Genomic DNA, 6,003 nt, shown 5'->3' with positions numbered 1-6,003 from the left:
CTGTGCATTAGGAAGCACACCCAGGACCAGGTGGCCTGTGGACATGAGTGAGGCTGACAGGAGCCACTCCTGGGGGAAAGCTGGAAGCCGGGCCCTTCCCCTGCTCTGCCTTCGGCCAGCGTCCTGCCAGATGCCAGAGGCCAAGGCATCTCATCCCTTCCTTCCCCTCCCATTCATCTTACACATTTTTTTTTGGTGCCAACTCTGTGCAGGGCTGGGCTGGACAGGTTGATAAGGCAAGACCTCCCCCAGCGAGGGCTTTGTAAGAGTGTGGCCTGGCCGCACAGACACACTGGGGGTCAGTGTGGACTCTGCAGTGAATAGGGGTGGGGCCATGGGGAGGGTGTTACCAAGCGAAAGTTTGAGCCGTGAACGCACAGGAAGGCCAGACAAACTGAAGTGGAGTTTGGAGCCTAGAAAGAATCACTGCAGGGTCATGTGACGAGACGGGCAGCCCATATGCCTGGCACTGGAGACCCAAGACACGCACTGTGTGAGGGTGAGATCCCGTATAAGAACGTGTGGAGCTGAAAAGAGCAGGAGACACAAAATGGAAAACTAGTCGGCCCCAGGCTTAACGTGAGTGTGCAAAACAGAGCTGAAAACACAGGCAAATGCACATCTGCTCCTGGGCCCTCGCAGCACTGTGGGCAGCAGCACGGGTGCCGGGCATCTCGAAGGAGCATCTGGGGAGGGCAAGCTGCTGAGGTGTTTCAGATAGAACCTTTTGAATGCAGGGTGCTAAGAGCAGCCCTTTCCGGAGTGATGTGTCGCCTCTCACAACCTTCATTGCAGGGACCTCGTGGATGACATGGTTCCTGTGTCAGAAGCGGAGAGTGGAGTTTTAGCGTAATGGACAGAATTAACCTTCCCTGTTTCCTCGTTTTCCAGATTCACTGTCATCAAATGCACATCTATTTGCCTCTTGTCCTTAAAAAGCTGTTAATTTACATTTTTTTTTTTGCTTTTGTACTGTCATTTCAAAGAATCAAACCATTTTTAATAATCAGTGGTAGGAGCTTAAGATAATAGTGGTTGGATTTTTCACATTCAAAGGCAAGTTTCAACCTTTAATTTCCACCAAAATTCAATTAATTTATTTCCTCTTTAAGGACCAAAAGGCAATCTGAATCATTTTTACTGTCATGCAACATCCCCAAACAATATTTTATGAGGCTGAGTTTAGTTAGTGGTTAATAGATTCAGGCTTGGTTAAGGCTTTCACATGGGCAGCTCCTTGTTTTAGAAATGTCTGTTTATTATCGGTTTAATGTGGATGGAACTGCTTATTCACTCTTCAGAAACCCTTTATGACTCCTAATTAAAGTCTTTGTCTGAACACAAAATAATTAATACATAAAATGAAGCCACGGGAAAGAAGCAACTGTGAAATAGTCACTTGGTTGTGTGTTAAGTAGCATTTAATCATTAGAGTAACAGTGTTTGCACTTTTGGAAAGAAAACAAGGCACAGCCTTCATGTTTATTTAACACTTTGACTGGTTCTTCTCGGAGGTATGTCATGAGTCTCGTGGAGCGCCGCCGCAGTAAATCACGGGTTCTGAAAATTACTGGGTCTTAAACAGTAGTGTCATTTTAAACCTAAATAGTTTGGCGGTGCTCCGGCACATAAAACTGACCCCTTAGAACAACATGGACTGTTTACACTGAAAGACAAGTAAAGGAAATAAAAACAACACATAAACTATAGTGCTGCCAGGATGCCATTTATTCTGCTTTGGTTTGGGCTTGACGTCTGACGCTGCTGATGGGCACAGGAGTGCTTTGCGCCCCCAGAGGCGGGGTCCGGGTTCGCACCCCCAGCGTTGCCCTGGCCTCTTCTGCCCCATGAAGGCTTCTGCAAAGTGCTGCCAGCTTTTCAGAGGGGGCGATGTCGCCGGGCCCCCAGAGGCACAGATGTGTCCCTAGGAAGCGAGATCTCATTAGTGCGCGGTGAGGGCGGAGTGAAAATTTGCAGCAGGTTCTTTTCATAGAAACTGTAAGGAAGGGGGATTGGCCAGCCCCTGGGGTTGGACGTGGGATAAGGAATTTTCGTCTCTGGGTCACTGCTTCCAACTCCAGCTTGACGGACCTGAAGTTCCCAAGTGTGGGAGCAGGAACCATGAAAGGGACACCCCCTGGCCCGGGCTCTTGGCTCAGCTTCGCCTCTGGTGAGAGGAATGTGATGCCTTCGAGAGGAGGGGGAGAGGAAAGGAGGCCCTGGAACTCATCACGGGGCCTCTGGCCTGGGTTTGGGCTCTGGGACTCATCACGGGACCTCTGGCCTGGGTTTGGCCTCTGGGTAAGGACAGCAGGCTGGAGCAGGAGCAGCGCAGTGGAGGGAGGAGCCCAGTGGGCCTTTGCCGGCACTTTGCTCTGCCTTCTATGAAGTGCCTCTGTCTTTCACGTGCTCTAGGCAGGGCCGCTCCAAATCGTGCAGGGCTGGGGAAGGTCCCTGCGTGTCCTCTCCTCTGGGTCCTTGGCAGCCAAATGCACTTTGGCTCCGAGCACAAGCGTCCCTTGCATCTTTATAGTGGTTCCTGTGGCCAAGACAGAGCCAAGGGCAAATCCCACCAGTTAGGGATCCCATCCCTCTCCCGCCCCTGACCCACGTACACTGGGAAATTTGGAATGTTTAGAGAAGCAGAAACCATAAAAGAAAAAAATCACCTGTGACCCCAACACCGGTTCGCACCCACTCTTCGCACGTTTGCATCTCTGTCCTCTGTCCACACGTCTGTCTCACACAGCTGAGTTCATACCGCGGGTGCTGATGCTTGAACATGACTTTGTAACATTTCATTGAGTGTGTGTGCCGTAGCCGTGAAACTGATCCCCTGCTGCTGGACACTGAGGTTGTTTCCAGTTCTGTACTATCCTCTGAAGTCCCAAGCTGTCCCTGGCCCATCAAGGTGGGCATCCTCTGCCCCCCTGGGTTCTCCCTGTGGGAGCCCGCCTGTGCCATGGCTCTCACGTCCCCCATTCGCAGCTGTTCCTGCCCCTCACGGGCTGGGAGGCCCCCATTCATCTGCAGTCCACACTCGGCTCTAGAGGAAGCGGGGGCCGCCTCATTCCCCACCTGCGCCTCCAGACGGCAAGCACGTCTGCACGTGTAACTGTGGGCAGGGCACCAGGATGGGGCGAGTGGAAGACAGTGAGGGTCCCCCAGCTCCAGCCCCGCAGCAGCTCTCAGTGTACAGGGAGGAAGAAGGAGGCTGAGACCCATGCCCACGACCTGAGGTAACTGCGTGATGTTAGCTGCTATTGGAGTCAGAAGAAAAGGCTGCTGGGATTTTGGACCAGGCTGTAGTTCAGCTGAGCTCTGAGAAGTGGATGGGGGTACAGGGGGCGTTGAGGGAAAGGAGGAGCTCTAGGCTCAGGAGGGCTCCGGCTGGCAGATGCAGCTTCTCTGGCGTGTCGTCTGCCTGAAGCAGGACAGCTGGCACGGGGTCCTCCGGGTGGAGGGGCCTCCTTGCTACCGCGTGAAGGTGAAACTGCTGTGGGAATAGCGGTGTTTGGAATTTGTTTGGGTCGCCTGGGAACTTGTCATCCAAAAAAGGCACAGAGAAGGAGATGGAACATTTCGACTTGCAAGGGTACGTTACTGTTCTCGTCTTTCCTGTGCCTTGTAAATGCAAAGTAATTTTGTACGTTTTTTAGGTGCCGTTGTACTTTTTCCTGCTTGTCTCAGATTCACCACTTTGGGGGGCAGTGTCCATCCCAGAGGCCCTGGACCCTGGTGAGGCCGGCCGGAAGCTGGGTCCAGGGGTGAACGGGTACTGGCTTGCGGTCGGTCCAGCTGCTCCCTGGATGTGGCCGAAATGGCCCCTGGCTCTCAGAGCCAGGGTTCGAGTGTTTGTCCTCAGTCTTAAGCACGTCTTGTTGTAGCGATAGCCGAGCAGTCTCAGGGGCCCTCTCTCAATAAGGACTGCTTTTCCTTTTGTTGAGTCCCTCGCTTGCACATGCACCTCAGGAATTCAAAGGACGGAGGTTCTGATTCAGATATTAAGGGAGCTACAGGGGCCCGTTGCAGCATTTATTAAACCTCTGGTGAACAGGGCACTGTACGCCCAATTATTAATCTGTGGGAAACTTGACCCTTCAATTAACTAAGTCATAATTGCTTTGTGGACCATCAAAAACCTTGCATTATTAATGAGCATTTAAGGTCAATATTCGTTCACGTCGCTTTATTGTCTGTGATATTTATCACTTGTAATATGACTTCCTGGTTAATTATACAGAATCATGCAGCATTCACTTTTGATTAATGTGGAAAGTTCATGCAGACTTTGTTAAAAAAACATTTATTATGTGTGATGTATTATAATAACCCTTATTTTCTTCCCTGAGCTTTGTCCTATGTACATATGTTTTCAATATTCAGAAAATCTTCCCGTGTGGAGGAACTTCCTCATACACGAAATTGAGAAAATTTAATAAATCATGTTAGCCACCTGCACGATGTGTGTTTTTTATTGTGATACGATCTTCTTGTGGGAAGGTTGGGGTCATAACTTATGCAAGATGATAAACGCATTTTAACTGGAGGGAACTGCTGTGAAATCGTATTCCAGGCGTCCCTTTATTGCACAGGGGACCGCGAGGGGCGGTGGAAGGAGTGTGTTCTTGGCGTCTCAAGACTGGGCCGTAATTAGCCGTGTGACCTTGGGCAACTTGCTCTGCATCTCGTCATCTCATAAATTAATCTGTATTCATTGATTAATACCTCCCCAGCTTCCCTCGGCGAGTGGGTGGGAGGACCAGCTACTCCAGCGCTTGCGAGAGGGCTTCGTGCTGTGAAATGTGCCACACCAGGGTGCCCCCATTTGTCTGGGAAGAACCCCCTCGAATTCCTCTTCTGGCTGTGGCATCATCGCCTGTCCTTGCTGGGCAGAGGCTATTTCCAATCAAGAGAAGCCAGTTCGGTAATGAACACTCTGTAGCATGAGCGAGCCTCTAGAAAGGGAGTAGGAAGCCAGGTCGGTGTGTGCTTGGGGCTGGACTGTGTCCCGTCCCCTCCGCCCCCTCCCCGGTTACATGGTAAGTCCTGCTGGTCCCGCCATGGTCCCTCCATCTCCCAAAGTGACTGTGTTTGGAGATGGGGCCTTTAGAGCAATGACATAGGTAAAAGAGGTCCCATGGGTGCCCTGCTCCATGTGACCAATCCAGGAGGATGGTGTTGGTAAGAAGAGGGGTCAGGACGCAGACACGGAGGGAGGACCCTGTGAGGACACAGGGGGAAGGCGGCTGCCTGCAAGCCACGGAGAAAGGCCTCAGGGGAAACCAACCTGGGGTTCCACCTGTTAGGGCAGCCCCAGCAGACCGATGCCGGCGTTAGGGGAGGGCTGCCGAGGGCCAGGGTGCCCACTCCCTCTGGGTCTGGAAACAGTACTGCCTCGTCTGGCTTCCTGGGCATGCAGGTGTGATGCACAGGCCCTGGGAGGAGTAGCCAGACCCAAGTTAACAACACGGCTTGGTCCTGCTGGGGAGAGGGGCGGAGAATGTGGCTTTTCGGGGTGCAGGAGGGGGATGGCAAGGGGAGGGCCATACTCCCTTATTTCTGGGCAAAGGGCAGAAGGGTCTTGCTCTTGTGCCCCAACATAGATTGTGAGGGAACCCAAACCATCTCTCTTCTTCTAGAGGTGCTGCTGGGGAGAAGGTGGATTTGCAAAGTGTGGCTGGTCCTGGGCAGGGGTGGCCGATGTGGTCTGGCTGGGCAAGGACAGTCTAGCTCTGTGCTGGCCTTGGGGCGGGAGCCCTGGTCCTGAAGATGCAGCAGGCCCTCAGGCTCCTGCCCATCGCTGCCAAATACCCACAGTTCCGCTAGGTCCAGATGCCCTCCAAAGGGCTCCATCTGAAACTCTCATGGCAGTGGGAGTGGAGAAGGATGTCCAGTCGTGACGCAAAGCAGCCGGGCTGCTCGTGAAAGGACCGCAGCCACCATCGACAGCTCGGCATGGGCGGGCCGTCCAGCAGCAGGCCCAGTGACGCGGGATGCTGC

The sequence above is a fragment of the Sus scrofa genome, chromosome 14 (genome assembly GCF_000003025.6).
Source record: "Sus scrofa isolate TJ Tabasco breed Duroc chromosome 14, Sscrofa11.1, whole genome shotgun sequence".
Classification (NCBI taxonomy): domain Eukaryota; kingdom Metazoa; phylum Chordata; class Mammalia; order Artiodactyla; family Suidae; genus Sus; species Sus scrofa.
Note: the sequence above shows the minus strand (reverse complement) of the source record.